This window comes from Microtus pennsylvanicus, chromosome 2 (assembly GCF_037038515.1).
Source record: "Microtus pennsylvanicus isolate mMicPen1 chromosome 2, mMicPen1.hap1, whole genome shotgun sequence".
In the NCBI taxonomy this organism is placed as follows: Eukaryota; Metazoa; Chordata; class Mammalia; order Rodentia; family Cricetidae; genus Microtus; species Microtus pennsylvanicus.
The window spans coordinates 25527549-25550291 of NC_134580.1; the positions used below are offsets into that span (position 1 = coordinate 25527549).

Below are 22743 nucleotides of genomic sequence, written 5' to 3' on the forward strand. Positions count from 1 at the left end.
ACTTTGATCTGAAGCCCTGGTGTGGGGCCACACCAGGAGAGCTAGGCCCTGCTGTGGCAGAAGGGCAGCTGCCAAGGTCATGGAACAGGTGGAAGACGGCATTACAGGCCCAGGGGGCCTGGAAGGCAGAACACCAGAGCTAAAGAAGATCATTCTTCAACTGTGAGGTTTGGTCTCGGGGAGACCTGGCCCATTGTTTCTTCTTTGCCACGTCTCTTGTTTGGAACGGGACTTTCTGTCCTCTGCCTTTCTCATCGCTGTGTTTTAGAAATACGCAACGTGTCTGATTTCACATGCTCATAACCCAAAGGCGCTTTAGCGCAAAACCAATCCAGCCTCCATTTTGTCTCACTCACATCTAATTTAGGTGACATTAGAGACTGTGAACTTCGAACTTTGAGCTGACGCTAAAATGGCTTAATACTTTTGAGGATACTGGGACAAAGACAGGAGTTTGGGGGGTCACGAGAAGAATACGGCAGACTGAACGTTTGTATACTCTGAAGGTTATATGTTGAAATCCTGATCCTCATGGTGGGGACATTAGACAATTAGGAAGTTGGAAGGTAAAGAGGTAAATGGCTTATTTGTGATGCCAGGGAGCCAGCATGCTCCTTCCACCAAGGCAGGGCAGGAAAGACATCTTTATTTAAGAGGTGAGCCCTCACCAGACACTGAAGATGTCAGAACCCTGACCGTGGACTTAACAGCTTCTTTTTCTTGTTCGTAATTTACATAGTCAGGGATATTTCATTACAGCAGACCAAATAAACAAACTATTCAGAAAGCTTCTTCAGAAGTCACATATCACACAGACAGGGTTGGTGTGGGAGGTCCTTCTGCATATGTGTTGCTTTTACTGGTTGATGAATAAAGCTGTTTTGGAAAATGGCTCAGCAGAGTAAGGCTAGGTGGGAAGTCCAAACAAAGATACAGAGAGAAAGAAAAGGCAGCGTCAGGGAGACGCCATGTAGCCAGACGCCAGAGAAGCAAGATGTGAGGTAATAAGCCACAAGCCTCATGGCAAATTATAAACTATAGAAATTAGTTAATTTTATGCTTAGAGCTAGCCAGTAAGAAGTCCAAGATATTGCCCAAATAATTGTAACAGATAAACCTCAGAGTGATTATTTCATAAGCAGCTGTGGGAACTAGCAAGCAGGACCCAATAGGTAGAGAGAAACCAATCCAGGGGACTGAAGAGACAGAGAAGAGTGACCCAGCAACAAATTTCTTTATACAGCCCTGGCTGTCCTGAAACACTCTCTATAGATTGGGCCTCACAGAGATCTATTTACTTCTGCTGGGATTTACAAGTGCTGGGATTAAAGGCATGTGCCTCCTCACCCAGTGGATGGAGTACTTTTATGTGTATGTATGTAAAACCATGCTCTGATGGGCAATCACACACACACACACACACACACACACACACGTATAACATAGGGCCTGTTTGTTGGGGTTTCTGTCCCAACAGGTCCCCTAGCTGTTTAGTTCCAGAGAAAATCACACAGAGGTCTCCATAAGTTATAAACTGATTGGCCCATTAGCTCTGGCTTCTTATTAGCTTTATAACTTATATTAACCCATTGTTCTAGTATATGTTAGCCACATGGCTCAGCACCTTTTTCAGTGGGGCAGGTCACATCCTGCTTCTTCAGTGTCTGGACAGGACTGCCTTAAGAGCTCCCTTTTTTCCAGAATACTTCTGCTCTCATTGCCCCACCTCTACTTCCTGTCTGATTGTCCCTCCTATACTTCCTGCCTGGCTACTGGCCAACCAGAGTTTATTTAAAACATATTTGACAAAATACAGAATTATCCTGTGCCACGCAAGTGTACACATGCCCATGTCATTTTCTTCTTTATTGATATTTTCATAGACTATTTTCAAAACTAAAATTTGTTCTCTTCAAGGACCTATTGTGAAAGAATAAACTTAATAGAGAGGGCTAACATTGACAATAGGTTTCAAAACATAAAAGGCTAGAAACTGAATGATATTTTTAAAAAAGGTACACCTATGGACAAAACTAAAGACCCACTTTGTGTATGTTGCACATCTAGGCTTGGCAGTAGTTCATATTTCCTGCCCATGTCTCTGTCTCTGTGGATATTTACCCAGAAATGCAACAGAGGTGGTTTAAATGGCCCCAACAGCCTTACATGTTTGAATGTTTGGCCTATGGGGAGTGACATTATTAGGAAGCATGTACTTGTTGGAGTTGATGTGGTCTTGTTGAAGGAAGCATGTTACTGTGGAGGCAGGCTTTAAGGTCTCATATGCTCAAGCTACCCTCAATGTAGGACACAGCCTACTTCCTGTTGCCTGTGGATCAAGATATAGAACTTTCAGCTACTTTTCTAGCACCATGTCTGTCTGCATGCTGCCATGCTTCCCACTATGATGATGATGGATTAAATCTCAGAAACTATAATCCAGCCTCAATTAAATGTTTTCCTTCATAAGAGTTGTTATGGCCATGGTGTTTCTTTACAGCAATAGAAACCCTAAGACAGCAACTTAGTACAGGTTGAAGTAAATGCTAAGACTTTACAAAGCTTACTCAAAAGGAATTTTAATGTGCTAGGTGTTCCTGAGTGGAAACATTTCCAAATGTTCAGCTGTATAAAGAAAGACTGTGAGTGATGGGTTTGTACTCTGTTGCTGGGAAGGGCTCTGAAGACCAGATGGACCAGATCTTTTTTTTATGTCACACATTTATTTAAAATTTTATTTAGTAATAAGAGTTCAAGAGTTTAATCCAATTTTCAGATCACATCTCCTAAACAAATTTCATTCTGCTAAAGGGATGAATTAAATATCCTCATTTTTTTAAGAAGCTGGTGCCTTACAATGAAGAAAGGAGCAGCAAATCCAGATCCAAAGTACACAGTCATCATCGCTAGTAACAGCCACTTGTTTTCCACCGAAAATGGCAAATTCTTCCCCAGGCCCTCCTCCTGGTGGCTGTGATGAACCACGGAGGTGGTGAACCTCTGGACACTCTGGCCCAACATGGCACCATGGGAAGCTCAGAGACGGGCACAGAGGTGGAAGGCAGAAGAAATGGACCAGAAGATCTTTAAATTACAAGGAAGCACACCATGTCAGGAAGTGTTTTCCTCAAGGTTACTAGTTCCAGATTTCCTTCCTTAAGTGCCTTAGCTATCTAATCTTGCTAATATTTCTAAATTCAGATAAAACCACATGATATCCCAGCTATAGCTCTAACTAGGTACTTTCTTGTCTTTTTTAAAAAAATTATCCTTGCATTTCTTCCTCTGAAAATCCCAGCGGCCTTTAATTCACCTTGCTACCACCTTTTTATGCTTTCATGGGGGCAAGACTTGACATCTTGCCAATTTCTTTCTCACTCCTGCGACATAATAGGTATGTGGAAAGCTCACGGCTTTCCCTGACACCATGTGTCCTCGCCATCCACTTCCTTGCTTCCTGCTCACCACTTCTGACTGCATGAGCATGCCAGTGGGAACCTGGTTTGGAATTGTGACCTCTTCATTCCTCGTTGCTAATCCAGAAAATGCTTCTCAGGTTTCCCCTACATCAGATCTCAGGACAGACTCTTGAGACCGGGGACTTGTCCTTCAGCGTTCTCTCCTGCTGACCTTAGCAGCATGCCAAGTTCTCAGCTTCCCTCTGACCCCACAGTGCCTTCTCAGGCCATGATTTAGGAATTCCTCTCTTTTCTGACCTGAAATGTGTGATTCCTTCCCTTCAACACTCAGCTTTTCTTCTCCCCTCACTCTGCCCACCCCGTGTGGGTGAGGTCATCCACACCCACGTCAAGTCCTTCTCTTTCTGTGGTGCACACCTCTCTCAGGAGTGTCCCAGGCCTCCTCCCAAAGGCATCACAGCCATGATCTAAATTTATCACCACACTGAGTCTCGCTGTACTGGACAATGGCAGACAATTGTTCTTAGATTCATTTCTACCTTGTATGATTCATGTCCATTTTTTCTCCAAAGGGACATATTTCATATTTAAATCAAGGAAGAAAACATAATAGAAAATATCTCTAGACTAAAAATAAGGAGTACTTCTACCAAACGTTACTTATATACGTGTAGATGATATCATGAATCCCATTACTTTGTCTGATCACTTAAAATCAATGAAAAATAAGTAAATATAATATGAAAGCAGTTTTGTGCAGAAAGGGTTCTCTGTGAACTTTATTAAAGACTTTAAAGATGTCTTTATGTGACTTTTTACCTTGTGTGTTTACAGTGTGTGTTTGGGACTTCCTTACAGAGAACCCATTAGAATTTGTAGAGAGTAGGCAGCTGCTGTTGGCAATCCGTTCTTAAGAAAGATTCTCCACATTTTCCATGACTAAAGTCTGTAGACGAATTTGGACAAATTAGATCTGTTGTTACCAGAGATAAGATTGCCTGGTTTTCCTCCCTAAAATCAATAATAATCTTAGCGGGTTCACATCCAACTCTAGCTGATAGGGGAAGGGAAGGGTTACGGGACTGTCGTGCTGGAGGAAGATCAACTTGATTTAGCATATATCAACTCCAATGCAAAATCATTACAATTGACTCTAACAATAATTTCCCTCAGCATAGGAGAAAAACCAGGGCAGATAAGAAAAAAATAGAGACATCCTTCTCCATAAGAGTGAACACAGCCCAGAGTAGCAGATATCCTGTTGTATATACCAGAAACCTGAAATTGGGCTTGGCATACAGCAGAGGCTCAATATTTGCTTCATGTGCTGTTATTTGAGTATCATACAATTTTTAAATGTCACAAAATATTATCCTTCTTTTTAAAATTTCAGCCACTTAAAATGTAGACACCATTCTTCCCTCTTAGAAGGGCTTTGTTTGTCCCATAGCTGGCCACCCGCTCAGCTGCGCTAATGTCCTTGCACGGGATGACAACCTGAAACGATCCTCGTAAGCAATGCCACCCAAGCATTTCTCTGAGCACCATGCTGACAATAGCATCACTGTGCAGAAGGTCCCTGTGGCTCTTTGGAGGGTCCTTGGAGTGTCAAGCACATGATGATTGCCATGAACGCAATGTGTGCTCATGTCAGAAGCCAAGGGGCAGGCTCAGTCATTTTCCTTCATATGGTCCAATGCCTAGCTGAGCCAGGTCCCCCAAGGGGTCTACCCTACCCCATCCCACTCCCTTGCCAGCATTGTTCTGTCTACCTAAACTGCCCTCTCGACCCTCATACTTCTCTCTTCCTGTGAGAAGTCTTCCCTTTCTTCTGCCTTCATCCCTGAATCTAATACACCCTACACTCTCTCCAGCCAACTGTCACTGTTCCTTTAGTGTTGCATCTCCTGCAGTAGATGCTGTATTTTAAATGTATTAATAGATTTGTTCCCTATAATAATTATGTAAATGATCTCCTGCTTCATGACTTAATCAGCTCAATGTCAGAAACAGTGTGCTCTACTCTTAGTGAAGTCCCTGCTAGGAGTCTACAGTGGGATTCAATGAATATCTGTGAAATTTAAATGAACAGCCTAAAATGGCTCAGAAGAGAATCACTTAAAGAATTTGAAAAGCCCTTCGCAAATTCACAAAACAAGAAAATAAGCAGTTTTCATATTTCAGAGTCTCTTCTACAATGAAGCTATAGATAACAGGAGAGAAAGAAGACATTGTTTCTTTTATTAAATTGACTTCCTATTCATCCTATAAAAAAGGTTTTGAAAAATCAAGTTATTGAAGCTTAATTAACTGTTATAATTGGTTATAAATGAAAGGCTCCCAATTAGCTGTGAATTGAGTGACAGCAAAGGCATCTTGTCAAGACAGACTCCCCGGACCCTAAGAATAGCTAGAAGCAATTAGCCACACATGTTCCCGAAGCACAACAGAGAAAGTGAACTTAAGTTTAGCTGAACAGGTCAGGAGCAAATCCTCTGTGCTAAGAAGTGGAAACCACCAAAGTATAATCACTAGCTACTGAGAGAGGACCTGGCCATTCACAGGGGCTGCTAGAACGTTCTGGCTTCCTTTGAATTCATCTTATCTTCCTTTACCTAATACCAAGTGGTGTTTGTCTCATTCCTTCTGGGACCATCAAGATATCACCAAATAATAGTAAGAGTAGTTCATTGTATAAGCCCAGACTGGTTGCTAGAAGCCAACTACCTGTAGTAGTAGAAAGAAAGAACCTTTTCCTTGTCTCACGCAGGCACCTTGCCACTTAGCACATCCCTTTTGAGGCCATATGGTGCAGGGGTGGTGTACACAGGAGGCACGTCTTTGGCTCACCTCCAGCAGCATGTCATATAATTTAATTAGATTCCGGCACTATCTACTGGAGTTAGAGTCAGACCCCAGAATTTAAGGGTTCAAGGCTCTGACATAATTCAAATGCTAATTGCTATTTAGGGATTCAGAACTTCTGACCAACCAGCTATATGTTAGAACTTCTCATGATCCCTGCTTCAGGTGCAGACAGTTTCTAGAATGGCCCACAGAACTTAACAGCTTACTTACATCTACCCACTTATTACAAAGGGATATAGCATTCAGACAGAGACGCCAGTGGTAAGATATGGGGAAATGGGCACTAAGTCTCCGGGTCCTCTTGGGGTATTTGCAGAGGCACCAATGCATAACAAAGCTCAATCAAATCACAGATGATGATCAATAGTTATTCATTAACCCTCAGCTCCTTCAGGTCAGGGAATCTCTAATCAATAGTTGGTTCCCTGGTGGCTTGGTTACTTATCCATTGTTGTGATAAAACATCACCACCAAGGCAACCTTATAAAAGGAAGGGGTAATCTGGCCTTCCAGGAGTTCATAGTCATCATGGTGGGGAAGCCTGGCAGCAGGCAGGCATGGCACCTGGAGCAGAGACTGAGAGGTCATATCCTGCACAGCAAACACAAAGCAAAGAGAATAAACTCGAAATGGCATGCGTCTTTAAACTCCCAGAGCCTCTGTCCAGTGACATACATCCGCCAGCAAGGCCACACCTCCTCTGCCTCCCCAAACAGCATCACCACCTGGGATCCAGTAGCCTATGGGGAGTGTTCCCATTTGAACCACCACACCTGTTAACCATCTCGGACCTTCGCTGTCAGTCACTTCTTTGCTGTACATAAAGATGCTTTTCATTTCCAAACATTCATGTGTGGGGAGCTATGCTCCAGAAAAGGGATATGGAGCGTAAACGGAGACAAAGACCCAAATTATTTCTTGTTATCTCACAGTAACCGAGATGTGAAAATTCTACTGGGGTGTGGCGTTTCTGACCCAGTTTGCTGGGAGATTTAACAATGAACACTGAATGTGTACTTATGGCTTTTTTTTTTACTTTTGATTTGTTTTACAGGCATGCTACTGTTTCAGTGGGTGGAGTTATAAAACAAGCAATAAAATGTCCAAAGACAAACAGAGTGAGATCACTAGAAGACTCTGAAAGTTAGCTGAACAACATTATTGGGCAGACTGAGGCCAAGTTACTGAACAGTTACCAGCCGACGTCATCACAAGAAAGCATTTATTGGGAAAGACATTTCAGGTATAATTTTCACTCCATGTAAGTAGTTATCTTAGTTGGGGCTTCTATTGCTGTGAAGAGACACTATAACCAAGGAAACTCCTAAAAAGGAAAACATTTAATCAAGTAGCTTACAGTGCAGAGGTTTAGCCCATTATCACCATGGCAGGACATGGTGCCATGCAAGCAGACAGGGTGGTGGAGAAAGAGCTGAGAGTTCTACATCTTGATCCACAGCCAACAGGAAGTTAACTATGCCACTGGGTATAACTAGAGCAGAGGAGAACTCAAAGCCCGCCCCCACAGTGACACACTTCCTCCAACAAAGCCACACCTCCTAATAGTGCCACTCCCTTTGGGAGCCATTTTCTTTTAAACCACTACAGTAGTCAAGAGTAAGTTGGCCCTTAAAACAACATGCAGCCCTACTGTGGGGTGCAGAGGCAGAGATGTGGGTTGTGAAGTTAGATGATGTGGAGCTCCTTGAAAGATGGGTTCCAGAGTCCTGTGTTAGCTAGATGTCTGGACAAAATGGAATCGGAATGAAGGGCTGTAGAGACTCTCTAGGGAGAGTTTCATGCAGCTGTGGTAAGCCAGCATCTCCCTAAAATTCTGTGAGCAGCAAACTTTGAGTCTTACCTAATAATTACTCTTTGCCCTTTTCCTTTTATTGAATTTTTTTTTCTCACACACTGTATTCGGATTATAGTTCCCTTCCCTCTACTCCTCCCAGTTCCTCCTAGTCTCTCTTCCATCCTCATCTATCCCCTTTCTGTCTTTCGCTAGAAAACAAGCAGGCTTCCGTGGGATTATAATAAAACATAATATGATAAAACAAAACCAACACATCAGAATTAGACAAAGCAAACAAACAGAAGGAAAAGAACTGAGAAGGCACAAGAAACACAGACCCACCTGTTTGCACTTAGGAATCTCATAAAAACAATAAACTGGAAGCCATATTAAGCAAGGGACCTGTGGGGTAAAAAGAGAGAAGAAAGATATGTAAGTAAAATAAAATAAGAATAAAAATAAAATTGATACTTTTTGTTTTGTGTTGTGTTGTGTTAAAGAAAGAGTTCTGACATAATTTTGAGGTAAGGAACCTGCAAAGATGCCACTGAGTTCATTTTCTACTGATCATCTATGCTGGGCATGCAGCCTACCCTTAAAAGCAGTTTGTTTCCCTAGTAGGAGTCCCTAGGAGGAAACTAAATTTTCATTTGTAGGTGGTTATCAGCTGGAGATAGCTTCTGGACTAGAGATGAGGTCATGTGTCCACTCCTTCCAGCTCTAGGACCCCGCGCAATACAGACCCATGCAGACCCTGCGCATGCTCCCTCTCTTCTGTGAGGTCATATGTGCATCAATCACGTTTATCTAGAGAGCCTTTTTTGCGTTTGCTTCAGCAGCACATCTACTAAGACTGGAAGAATACAGAGAAGATTAGCATGGCCTCTCCACATGGATAGACACAGTCTGTAAAACAATACATAGTTTCCGCAGAAGAGGCAGAAAGAGAGCAAAGCTACAAGGGATGGAGGCCACCAAGAAAACAAGGTCTTCTAATAACTATTAAGAAAAGAATGAGTGCGGAAGAAAAGGGGGAAATGTACTGGATTTTTAAGCTGCTTTTTACTTTACTAAAACTTCATTTCACACCTTTGATTCCAGCACTTGGGAGGCAGAGGCAAGCAGATCGCAATGAGTTCGAGGCCAACCTGGTCTACAAAATGAGTTCCAGGACAGCTAGGACCATTACACAGAGAAACCCTGTCTCGAAAAACAAAGAAACCTCATTTTATTTAGTAACTATTCTAAGCTAATATTTGACAAGTCCACCAAGGAGACAAAAATAATTAGCTGGATTGTCATCTTTGATATAGGAACCTAGAATATGTGGGTAGGGAAAAAAATATTTGGAGTATATGTATTATACATATATTATATGTATTTATTTTATAATTGCTATTTTGGTCTGTGCTACTATTCCCTTTTTTTCTCCAAAAGAAAGTTAACTTTAACACCCGCAAACCCCCACCCCCTGCACCAAAAGGCCAGCATGGTGGTTGATGCTTGCAATCCAGGCACTCACTCAATGAGAGGCTGGGGCAAGAGGATCATGGGTTCAAGGCCGCATAGTGGCACCCTGTATGAAATGATCACACAGAAAAAAACAAGAATAAAAAATACAGCACTGGAAATAGACAGAAATCAGACAAAGTCAACAAAGCATAGAAATACAGAAGGTGAGATGTGCTGTGGGCTAAGGGGAATTAGAGAATGGAGCTGAGAAAGGGCCAAGGTGACTTGAAAATTTTTCCTGGAGAGAAGCCACATGGTGGAGAGAAGGAAGATGGCTCCAGCTCCCAGGACAAGAGGATGTCAAGTTCTGGGTGGGAGCAGCAGAGGTCCTTCCCAGGGAGCCATGGGGCGAGGGAATCCACCGTGGTAACAGTGTAAGAACTACCTCGGTGAGTAAATTGTTATGATCCAGAACTGGCTGCTAACTGTCTCCTGAAGTCTGAAGGAAATGCAGACACAGGCCACACATGGTAAAGTCCCTCTGTGCCAGTGGGAAGGCATGGGCACAACACAGAAAACCTGTAAGCCGAGAGCATGCACTTGCGGAGAGACTTTACAAGCATTCCTGTGAAAGGTGTTGTTTGGGGGCTGGAGAGATGGCTGTGGTTAAAGTCCCAGCTCTTCTTCCAGAGAACCCTGGTGTAGGAGGTCCTTCTATATTTGTGTTGATTTCATTGGTTGAATAAAGAAGCTGCCTTGGCCTTTTGATAGGGCAGCCCTTAGGTGGGTGGAGTAGACAGAACAGAATGCTGGGAAGAAGGGAAGTGTGGCAGACGCCATGCTTCTCCTGCCCAAGACGGATGCTGGTTAGACTCATGCCAGTAAGCCACAGTCAAGTGGTGATACACATTAATAGAAATGGGTTAATCAGGATGTGAGAGTTAGCCAGTAAGAGGCTAGAGCTTATGGGCTAGGCAGTGTTTAAATGAATATAGTTTCTGTGTAATTATTTCGGGGATAAGCTAGCTAGGTGGTGGGACAAGGCCCGCCACCATTCCCTATACAGAACCCAAGTTTGGTTCCCAGCATCCACATGGTGGCTAACAAAGATCTGTAAAGACAGTTCCAGGAAATCACATGACTCCTCTGACCCCCGTGGGCACCAGGCATACACGTGGTACACAGACACACATCCCGGTAAGACACTCATACACATTAAAAAAAATTAAGACTTTGATTCTCATCTAAGTAAAGTAATAACCCAGAGTAACACAATTTGGTTCACATACAATGCTGTGATATAAAAGCCATAGGAAGCCATCAGGTTTTATAGACAGTGGGGATGAAGATGACTACCATCTCAACAGTGGCGTGTGGACAACCAGTGGTGATCAGAAGAGGAAGCTCTCCCAGCCATAGCCAGGGCTGTGTACGGAGATCCTGTCTCAAAAACCAAGAGAGAAAAAAGAGAAAGGAAGAAAGAAAAGCACGTAAGCCATATACTGGACATAGATAAGGGAAGTCAGAAAAAGAATAAGCGGAGACAAAAATTTTAGGAGATCTTTCTACACCTCTGTATTAATTTCAGACAAGGCAAATTCTGAATAAGAAAAGTTAGGTGTGAAGCCAGCATTAAACAAGGGCGAGGGGTCAGTTCATGAAGTCATGAAGAATACATAACAACTCATACCTAGTTGCTTAGCGATAGGGTGTTCGCTTAGGCAAAGGAACTGTGGCAGAGTCACACAAAGCAAGCGGGTCCACTATTACAGCCGGAGACTTTCGGTGCTTGGCACTGCTCTAGCTAAGGCGAGGGAGGAGTGAGAGCGGCTGGAGGGGCAGGTGCGGCGACTGTGCAGTTTAGTCACCAGCAATGTGATGAAGTAGTGGTTTGGTGGTGGGAATGGTGGGCCACCGGGTGGGGGTGTTTCTGTGGTGGCACCGTGCAGAGGTGGAGGTGTGCCGTGGCTCCTGTCTCCAGAAGAGGGCTCATTAACGTGGTTCTGGTTCCACCGTACCACAGCAGAGTTACCACACTGTTCACGGGAAGCAGGGCACACCAACCAAGTCCTCCTCTGGGGACAGTGGGTCTGTCAGATTCCGGCCAGCTTTCTCTGCTGGGCCAGCTGCCTATGAGGAGGACTACAGAGACCTGTCAGTGTCCAAGGTGGGTCCAGTCCTCTGACGGTCACAGACACCATCCTTTATTTGGTTTGTCTGAACGTGACAATTTATTCTTTGATTCAGCTGTCTTTGTGGGAAGAGGTGGGCACTAAAGACATCTATCTTATTGACATGACTCCACCAAGAACTCTTAAAAGTCAAGAGTAAGAAAATGAACAACACAATTAAAATGTAGGCAGACTTTAGCAGTTGGCCCAAGAGGATATTCAGATGAGTAACAATCACATGAACAGAGATGCTATGTGATTTGCCACTAAGGAAATGCAAATCAAATTAACAGCGCGATCCTACAGCACTTCTATGAGAATGGCCAAGTACAAACCCATTCCTCCACACTAGAGATAAGAGCAGCTCCTTCATCCATTGTGGGCGGACTAAACGTTTGGCAGCTTCCAACAAACACACCCGCACTTTACAACAATCATGCTTTTGTGTTTACTCAAAGGACTTGGAAATTTATGCCCACCCATGGATGCGGATAGCAGTTTTATTCATGATCCAGAACCTGGAAGCAACCAGAGATAGATTGCGGCCTGTCCAGGGAATGGGATTTTATTCAGCAAATTGTTCTCTGACCTACACACAAATAAATAAACCAATGTAAATTTTAAAAAAGCTATGGTGGATTGAGATGTACATTTCATTTAATAAAGTAAGAATTTTCGTGTCTAACAACAAGCATTTATTTTCTTCAGAAACAGAAAATTGCTCTAAGTGAGCAAGGTTCAACTTTGTATCTCACCATCTCCAGATGCAGGCAGTTCCTCCAGTCTCTTAATTACCAAGAGATTCGTCAGATTTTTATGTTACTCGTCTAATTGCCTATATCCTAGAAATATCATTTTAGATACACTGTTTGTCCTTATGCTGTGGCTGTTGGGCAAATAACCTGAGTTCAGCTTGCTCTGGCAGACGCTGCAATGAATGAGCAGGGTTAGTGCTGACATCTACTGGTAGGAGAGGGGATGAGCAGGACAACCAAGTTGCTGGTGGGACCCGGGGAGAACCTTACCTGATATCCTGAAAAGGGATGACATCCTTAAACATTTGAGATGGACCTGGGAGGTTCTGGAAATGAAGGATAAATAAATGTCAAGAGAGTGATCTAATTTTTTACCGACGAGCTTTCCTGGGGGCCCTAGTATCTTTAGCAAACCCTAATGTTTTGTCTTGCATTGTTTCTCTCCTGTGGCACCTTACAAAACACTGCAGGGCTTCAGAACTGTTTCTGGTGGGGGGAGGGGAGTTAGGGGGTGGAGGATGGAAGTACGGAAAGCTTTCTTTACCTGGCTCTTCTTGCCCCAGCACATCGGCCTAGATTCTAAACTGGCTATCTTTCTGCCATCTTCATTTTTGCTCTAGAGATATTTTCCAGCACAACGCGGGTCATAGCTGTTGCATTATGTCACGCTGTCTATTTTAAAAGCCGTGTATCATGTGAGGTGCCACACTTCATCACCTCACAGTTACTCAGGTGTCCCGTGAATAGCTGTAACCTCGAGTGGTGGGAAGTGACCCAGAATGCTATCGCAATCAAGTGGAAACACGCACAGCCTAGTTAAGGGCTCAGAGGGATGCAATTGTTAGGCAGGAATTTCTATAAAACTCGAAAAAAAAAGTCAGTATCTGACATTATTCATCCTTGTCAACTCAAAAGGGGTTTGGGCAGGTCTGGAAGGCTAGACTAGAACTCAGGAATTTTGATATACAAAATCACGTACCCCCACTTCTGCTAGCCCTCCCCCAACACCCCAGGTAATGGCCCTACCTGGTTTTTCAGTTGTCTTCCTGTGTTCCTGTTCCTCACCCACCGGACCTTCTCCACCTGATGGGTTATGCATCCGAAAACAATATTCTTGTTTCTAAGAACTAGGAGGGGCTGGCTACACTTTTGCCAAAATAAAGAACTTCCTAAGCGGGTGTGCTGCCTCCTGGCTCTAGTCTTAGAATTTGGGAGACTGAGGTAGGTGGATGGCCGAGGGTTCAAGGCCAACCTTGGCAACACAGTGAGCGCTTGGCTAGCCAAGGCTGCAAACAGAAGCCAGGCTACAGGAAAAGAGGAATGAAGGTAAAAAGAAACTCAAAATTGGCCACAAATTTAAGTGTAAAATGCAAAGCATAAAAAACAACTGTATACTCTTTTCCTTTGTTTTCAGAGCAGCTCAAATGAATCAGTTCATCACATTGTAAGTTTCTGCATTTTTCTAAGTAGTTTGAGTGCTTACAGTGGGAGCCAGCTGTGAACAGAGGTTATAGGAGCTGAACACGCTCGCGGGTTTTGGTCCTTCAGGGTAGGAGCATGGAAACCCTTTTGTGCACACGGGAGTCATCAAAGCACTTAAGTACAACTGCTTTTCTAGGTCGGCATTTCCGGAACCCACCATTCAGGGTAACACCCATCACAGGGACCACTTTACTACGGTCATTGAAACAAACACCTTTACTTAGTGTGACAGACCATTGTTGCAGTCTGCTGAGCTCTTTCTGCCGTGGTTACACACTGTTGTAGCGAAGGCTTAAACACGGGGATATATAAACACGGGGGGGGGGGGGGGGGGGGCAGATATCGAGTTCCCAGGATCGAAGCCCTGCTTCTCCAGCGTTAGGACCTGAGTCTTCCTGTTGTTTATTTCGGCCTCAGTGACTGTTTCCTTATAGGCTGCACTTGAAGGTACTGCTAACGATACTTAGCTGCTCTTCTGTTGCTGTGAAGAGACCATGACCAACGCAGCTCTTATTAAAGAAACCATTTATTGGGGCTTGTTTACAGTCTAGAGATGTAGTCCGCTATTATCATGGCGGGAAGCTTGGAGCTGGAGCAGTAACAGTAACACCCTGATTGGGGAGCCTGGGCCTGGCATGGCTTTTGAAATCTCAAAGCCAACCCCCAGTGACAGACACACTTCCTCCGACAAGTACATACCTATTCCAACAAAGTAACGCCTCCTAATTCTTCTAATCCTACCAAATAGTTCCATCACCTAGTGACTAAGTATTCAAATACACGAGCCTATGGGGGCCGTTCTTATCCAAAACACCACAAATACCTAACCTATCCTTGGCATTTCTCACGGTCTCAGCTACCACAAGCTGCAGCCTTAAGTACAATAAGTTACTCAGCAAATTCCGTCTGATCATCCAATAAATACCTCGGTTGTTGACTTGCCTTGCTCTTTTAGCTGGTGTCAATTAGGAAGTTCCAGTTTTAGAAGATGCTTGATGGACTGATAGGATCCCATTATTAATAATGGGGATATTTTAGGGTTATTAACATTCCAGAAAAATCCCCTTCTGGAATTATCATTTCCTTTTCTTCCCTCCCTCCCACTCCCCTGTCCCACCCTGTTTTCCTTCCCCTCTTTCTTCCCATCTCCTCCTCCCTCTCCTTCCTCCCTTTTGTTGTGTTTAGTTTGTTTCATTAGCTTGTGTTGGGGGTGGAATCCGCAGTCTTATGCATGTAGACAAGCCTCTTCCACTGAGTTACAGTACCCCATGCCCCGAATTCTCCGTGTGCCATCTGTGAACTGCTGCTTCTCCTTTCCGGTCCCTGTACCCTTTACTGCTTTGCGCTTTCCAGTGCATTCCCTAGAACCCCAGTACAATGCCGAGAAGAAAAGGGAGCTGCAAAGTCCTTGCCTTTGTTTGTGGACAGTGTGGGGAAGCTTCTAGTTTCTCACTGCTGACCTTGATGTTTGCTGTAGTGTTTTTTTAACAACATTTTAATCTTTGAGGATTTTTTACAACGTATTTTTAATATATTGACTCCTCTCCTTCAGTCCCTCCCATAACTACCTATCCACTGTATCTGTAGTTGATACTGTTTATCAAGATGAGGAAGTTCCTGCTATTATTGACAGTGTGAAATATTTTTGTTTTAAAAATTGTTTGTATTTTATATCAATAATGTGTGTTACAAGGAGAGGCAGCTTGCTTTTCCTGGCCACCCGGCTAGCTTACACCCAAAATAACCACACAGAAACTGTATTAATTAAAACACTGCTTGGCCATTAGCTCTAACTTCTTATTGACCAACTCTTACATATTAATTTAACCCATTTCTATCAATCTGTGTATCACCACGAGGTCGTGGCCTACCAGCAAAGTTTCAGCACATCTACCTCTGGCCATGGATCCATGGTGTCTCTGACTCAGCTTTCTTACTCCCAGAATTCAGTTCTGTCTTCTCCGCCTACCTAAGTTCTGCCCTATCAGCTAGGCCAAGGCAGTTTCTTTATTCATTAACCAATGAAAGCAACACACAAACAGAAGGAACTTCTACACCATTTCTTGTATTTATGACCATGTGATCCTTTTTCTCTATAGTCTGGGATTAGCCTGCTGCTGGTGGGGACGGTGACCCTGCCTTGGGCAGCTGGGATGGCCTCTCTGAGACTCTGCTGAGGTGCAGAACCCGTCACACATCGTCTCATTTGCTTTGCTAATAGTTTAAGGATTTTTACACCTCTGCTTCTGAGAACTAGTAACCTATAGCTTTCGTCCTTGTGGCATCCTTATGTAGGCTGGGAATAATCTCCCCACCCTACTTTCAATTATTCTGACATGAATATAACTGTTCATGCTTTCCTTTGAAAGTGTTAGCTAGTGTGGCATGCAGTTTCCTATTCATTTCCTTTAATCTGCGTATGATTTTAGTATGGCAACTGAGTTTCTTGTAGACAACATATAGTGTGACAGGTTGCCCTGTTCTATTTGAGAATCCTGTGCATGCATAGAACATGTTTTTGCTCAAGTCCACCCTTTTTTACTCCACTCTGATTTCTTCCCTACCCCCTCCGCCACCATTTCCTTGCAAATGCATGTGCTCCTTTCCCCCTCCACTTGCCAGTATTTTAATGGGTATGGTCAAAACACTGACAGCCCAAATCATTGTTAACAAACCTGAGTCCGCATTTACCATCTTCGTTACTGTTTTTGGCTGGTTGCCCATATTTTGTTCCTACTTTTAACTTTCACTTCATTGACTGTGGATTTAAAATGCTTTTATTGTTAGTGGTTTTGTTTTTTGTTTTTCCCCCACTTTGGAAACATAGCCTCAAAGTGACCTAGAACTTGCCACATAGATCACGCTAGGCAGAAGCCGCCACAATACTCCTGCCTCTTTCTCTGAGAGCTGGAATTACCAATCTGCACTACCACACCTTGTACTGGTTTAACTGAACATTTTACATACATATATTTTCTCTCGTTTATTAGCATATCATTTTAGGCATGTTGTCCACACACCCTTTAAATGTGTGCTCTGGAGTGCACAATATACATTCCCAAGTAAGCAAGTCCATTTTCAAATGAGACTGTACCACATCATGATATTTGATGACCTCGTAATAACCAAGGGATACTAATTCCTCCTTCTGTCCTTTAATCACTTATGCATAAGCATTCTGTAGCTGTAAGTATATATATTTGATATACACATAGTCAAATATGTATTTGTTACAATTTCAAATAGTTATCTGTTAAAACAATTAGAAATAGTAAAATCGATTTTTAAAGAGTAAAAAAGAAAACTAGTTTTGGGTTTGCGCTCACTTCACCCTTGCTTATGGTCTTCCTTTCCGTATCTATACATTTCTAACACACTTCTTTTTCTTCTCTCCCAACACCTCCCCCAATATGGGAGCTCCCAGGCTAGCCTCCAACTTGCTGACATTCCTGGGGATGACCTTGAGTTCATGACCCCTCTGTCTTCACTTCCCAAGTGCTGCTCTGCAGTCACACAGCACCTATACGCGCGGGTGATGTGGGGACTGAACCTAGGGCTTCTTGCAGACAAGGCGACACTTCACCAGCTGAACTATGTCCCTGGCTTCCGAAGAACTTCATAGAATATTTCTTGAGTCAGGTGCACACGGCTTTGATTTTTTTTTATTTTTTTGCTCATGATGCCTTCATTTCTTGCTGCTTTCTTAAGAGATAATTTTGGGTGATACCAAATTTTCAGCTAGAGCTGCTTCTCACTCACAACCCTCTACGTAGTTCCCTCCACTTCTCAGGTACATGGAGGGAGGTGTTGATAGGCTCCTGCCTTCATTACGTTCTTACAGGTGAGGCGTGGATGCTTTCATCCTCATTCTCTGAATACGGTTTGTCTCTGCAGCTTGGTTAGGTTTGGGTGGGGGTTGGGTTCTCCAAGTTTACAAGATTTATGTCCTAGAGCTTTGTACCGTATTTCCCGTAAGCAAGTCCGTTTTCAAGTGACACTGTACCAAACCGTGGCATTTGATGTACAATCTGGTAATATTTGGTGCATCATCTTGCAACTCTGATGCATAATCTGATAAATCTCTGTCATCGTTGCTTCAAATATTACTTTTGGTCCCTTGTCTCTATTTTTTTATTTTTTTTTAATTAATTTATTTATTTAAGGATTTCTGCCTCCTCCCCGCCACCGCCTCCCATTTCCCTCCCCCTCCCCCAATGAAGTCCCCCTCCCTCATCAGCTCGAAGAGCAATAAGAGTTCCCTGACCTGTGGGAAGCCTAAGGACCGCCCACCTCTATCCAGGTCTAGTAAGGTGAGCATCCAATATTACCTTGTCTCTATTTCTTTGCTACCGCAATTAGGTGTGTATTACATCATTCAGAGTCTTCCCACATTCCTTAGATATCCTGTTAAGTTGTTTAGCCTTTGCGTTCTATGTCTTTTAGTATTGGAACTTCTAGTGATGTCCTCAAATTCAGAGACTGCTCAGCTCTGCCCAGTCGACTAGTAAGTCCATCAGCAATACTATCCCTTTCTGTCACGGTGATCTCTCTTTCTTTGTCTTTTTCAGTTGGGAATTTGTGTTTGGCTCTTCCCTGAGTTTCCATTTCCCTGTCTGCGCTGCCCAGCTACGTCTGTATGCTGTCTGCTTTATCCATTATTGTCCTTAGCACAGTAATTTTCGTTGTCTTACATTCCTGGTCTAATAGATCCACCCTCCCTGCTCTGTCTGGTTCTGATACTTGCAGTCTCTTCAAATCACACTTTACCATTTGGCATGCCTTTTATTCTTTATAGCTGAACATGCTGTACTAGGCTATCGTCACTGCCGTATATTGGCACTTTAGGTCTTAATTAGGAGTGTGGCAGTAAGCCTTTTAGAGAGGCTGGGCCTCTGGACTGAGATCTTGACAAATAGTTCAGTCCCCAGCCTCCAAATGAGGCAGGACAGCTATAAATCTGGGTTAGATGCTTCTTTTCCAAAGCAGAAGGCTGGAGGAGGCTGGGGCTGCACATTTCTTTTTCCTACTTAGATGCCAGAGCATCATGGCCTGAGGGTTCTCTTCACACAGGTCCATTGACCCCTGCTTTGGGAGTATCCTCTAAGGGGGCCCTTGATAAAACAGAACCTTTGGATGCATCCAGAATGGTTCCTTTTCCTGTGCCCTGGCTTGAAAGCACAAGGTTTCCTCTTGATGTTTATTATGGAAGTAGGTTGTGTTCCTGCGAGTACAACTCACAAGCCCTTTGCCCCTACTGAGTCTCCAGACAGGCTCCAACCTATGCCACCGAGTCTTCAGCAATGCGTCCATCCTAGCTGCGGTTTCTCTACCATGGCAATGGTTTCCACGGCAATACTTTCCGTGGAGATCTCTGCTTCAACAGGTTGAGATTTTGTCAGATCCCAAGACAGGAGTGTGTCCTGTGGGCTCACTTCTCTTATGGATGTCAGAAGACTTGAGTTTTTTGGTTTTTCCAGCTTTCCCCATGGGTAAGCTCATCACATGCAGCCCTCGAGATTAGAGTGCTCCTTTACATCTTCACTTGTCACTGAAGCTCTCTTATGCGGCACACACGCTGGCTTTTTTGAAATGCTGAGTAACGTGTGTGTGTGTGTGTGTGTGTGTGTGTGTGTGTGTGTGTGAGAGAGAGAGAGAGAGAGAGAGAGAGAGAGAGAGAGAGAGAGAGAGAGAGAGAGAGAGAGAGAGAGATGTTCAATTGAGTTTACTTAACTTGTGAGAGTTTTCTAGGTTTGTGGTATTTGACTCTTAAATAACTTGTACTCATCAATGAGAAAGAAAGATGAACTGGGAAGATAGTTACTGTTGGGATCCCATGGGGAAGGATTCCTCATGTCCTGGGTGGCTCAGAACAGTGCCATTGCACTGAAGTGCCCTCTGCATTCCCGGCATGCCTATGTTCTTTCAGCCACAACTGGGCACATGTTAGTCCTTAGCTTTGAGGTGCATCTTTCATGGACAGACTCACCTGACCGCAAAACCAAATAGTCCTTTGGTTGACTCATTATCCGCAGAAACCAAGAAAACTGTAACATCTTTTTTGGTCAATATTTTTCCCCAAGTTTCTCAAAATCTCTAATATCACTCCTAGCAACAGATCTCCTCAGATAGTATTCCCACCTCTTCATTTCAAAGGCATTTTCAAAACAGGTGCCTCCTTTAATCAATATTTTTATGTCTGGTAATTTTCCAGAAAGCAACTACTAATCCTAAAGTGACAATTATGTAGATGATGGTGTTTATGACCATGCTATTTATTTATTTAAATTTTAATTACTTTTTCACTTTATATAACAACCACAATTTCTCCTCACTTCCCTCCTTCTACTTTCTCCCTGCCAAGCTATGTATAAATCTGGGTTATTGAAAACAGTTTGCTCAATGTAGATATTGTTTAAATATTGTATGATACCTCTGTACCCATGACACCTTTCTCTATTCCACCACTAAAGATGATATTGTAAAAGAATATTTGTTGATATGGAAAGTATGGAAGATAAGCAAAAAGTATGAGATTTTGTGATAGGTGCCTTTATTATTATTATTATACATTATGTAATATATATTCAATATTAGGAAATCATATGGATATGTGTATAGAAAAAGTCTGAAAAGCTACTTCACAAAATGCTCCCAGTGGGAGACAGCTCAATGAATCAAATGTGAGGTCTGTAGTTCCAGTCTCTATTAGGCACAGAAAAGCTGGGCTGCACTGTGATCTCAACGTGCAAGAGACAAAGGCAGGGTCTTTAAGTCAAACTAGCTTAAACTGAAAAACCATGCATTAATAAATAAAGCAGAGTGTAAACAAAGAAGACACCCACCATCAACTGCAGGTTTACACACACGTGTGCAACTGCGCACATACCTGCCTACACACATGCAAACACAAACAGACACATCAATGCTAATTAATTCTTGGAGAGTGCAATTATAAGTCTTAATTTTTTCCTGCTTTTTATTTATTTTTACTATAAGTCAGTAGTAATTAAACACTTCTAAGACCATAGATTTTAATTGCTGATGTATTTGATAAATATATTGCACATTTATTTCTATTGAAAACTCACTTAAAAGCATCCATAAAGCTTAAGTGTCAGATGGAACACCAAGGGAAGAGCTGAAAGTCACTTACGTAATTGGAATGAACCCACGACAGAAGATGGAAAAACCCAAGCTTTTATAGATGTTTCCCAGAATTTTTAGAGTCCAGAATCATCTTAATTCCCAAACCAGCAATTCCTGGTAGCATGGGATTCCTGAAACCCAAAGAGGAAGTGATTCAGACTGATAGGGGATAAATCATCCAATGAATAACCCAAATAACACCTCAGGTCAGGATGTGTCCTCCTTAGCTCAGGAGCTCGCCAGGAGAAAAGCCAAATATGGATGAGCATAAAGGGCAGCCGTGAGAAAGGAGCAGCCAAGTGGAAATGGGTGTGGTAGGGGAGGGGTGACGATGGATATAGGTGGGTGGGTGGGTGATGGACCGAGAAGAGCCAATAGAAGTTAGCCTTCTTTTATTTCCAAGTCTCTGACCCAGGAGCGGGGTCAGTGTTGTGGTTCCCTTCCATTTCCCCTCCAGTGTCTTTGCCCTTCTTAAGTAAACATTGGGTCTTAGAATGGCTTCTTTAGTGAGGTCTTGTCAGGACAGTCTCCTGATCAGTCCCGGATCAGAAATGTTGGCACAGTGGGGAAATGCAGAGTGCTGCTACTGTGACTTCCTGGCACCTGGTGCGACGCTCAGAGGCGTGGGGAATTTGGTCGCTAAAAGGTAGTGTGCTTTCCATAGCATGTTGAGCATAGCAAAGCCCCTAGCTACTGGGATCTCTCTTACTAGGAGTTAACCAAATACCAGAATTCTTTTTATTTCCTCTTTTTATATTTATTCGTATGCATATTATTTGCTTTTTCTTTGGCTTAACAAATAAGAGTCTTCTGAATATAAGGTAACACAGCTACAATCCAGGAATAATTGTAGCGAATCAAAGGACATTTGACAGTCGTCCCAGAGTGGCTATGATTGCTTATGGTAATTTCCCAACAAATTAGAACAATCAACCGTGAAAAACAAAATGCTCCTTTTTTGTAGGTCCCAATTGGTTTTGTTATCCTTAATTATCATTCTAGATGCCTCATAGTTTGTGAACTTGACAAAAATGATGCATGAGTCTTTCCTGTAATGCAAAATAAATAAATAGATAGCCATACCCTTGAATAAATAAAATAAATAAATAGATAGCCATACCCTTGAATAAATAAAATAAACAAATAGATAGCCATACCTTTGAATGGTTTTCAGCCTTTTTATCCAGACAGGTTTTTGTCTTTGATTTAGAACAAGTCATTGAAAACAAATTCTAAACAAATCATCATGGAATATACTGGAATATTGGAAAAATGTTTGTAATGTTCAGTAAATGATCAATCAAGTGGTATTAATACTATAAGGGGAGTCATTAAGCCAAAGTCTTTTACTGTGACTAAATTACACCTCCTAAATTTGTATAGACTTTTGAAAAAGCATTTCAAGTGAAAGAGAAATGAATTGTAAATGAGCTAAAAAGTCTCCCAGGTACCACAGTAACCCAGACAACAGTTCTGGGTTTATTAGGGAGACTAGCTTTCACGGTTTCTTCCACCTCTTCAAGACCTTATATACATGTGGTTCGTAAATGGAGACTTGTAAGCAGACTGCTCATTCATTTCCTGGCCACCCAGACCCAAATAATCACACAGAAACTATATTAATTACAACACTGATTGGCCTATTAGCTCAGGCT

At 42.8% G+C, this 22743-nt stretch overlaps 1 long non-coding RNA gene and 2 pseudogenes across 1 annotated transcript in view; 1 reads left to right on the forward strand and 2 right to left on the reverse strand.

The window, feature by feature from the left end:
• Positions 1 to 2805: 2805 nt before the first annotated feature.
• On the reverse strand, positions 2806 to 3066 carry LOC142844096 (cytochrome c oxidase subunit 7C, mitochondrial pseudogene; annotated as a pseudogene).
• Positions 3067 to 8424: 5358 nt separating this feature from the next.
• Positions 8425 to 22743, reverse strand: part of LOC142844734 (uncharacterized) — a 52381-nt gene continuing 38062 nt past the window's right edge. Inside the window, exons 3-4 of the long non-coding RNA XR_012909768.1 lie at positions 12731 to 12786; positions 8425 to 8484 (exon numbers count right to left, since the gene is read on the reverse strand). This is a non-coding gene — a long non-coding RNA (uncharacterized LOC142844734). The remainder of the gene's footprint in view (positions 8485 to 12730; positions 12787 to 22743) is intronic.
• LOC142845271 (U6 spliceosomal RNA) lies at positions 8910 to 9010 on the forward strand (annotated as a pseudogene).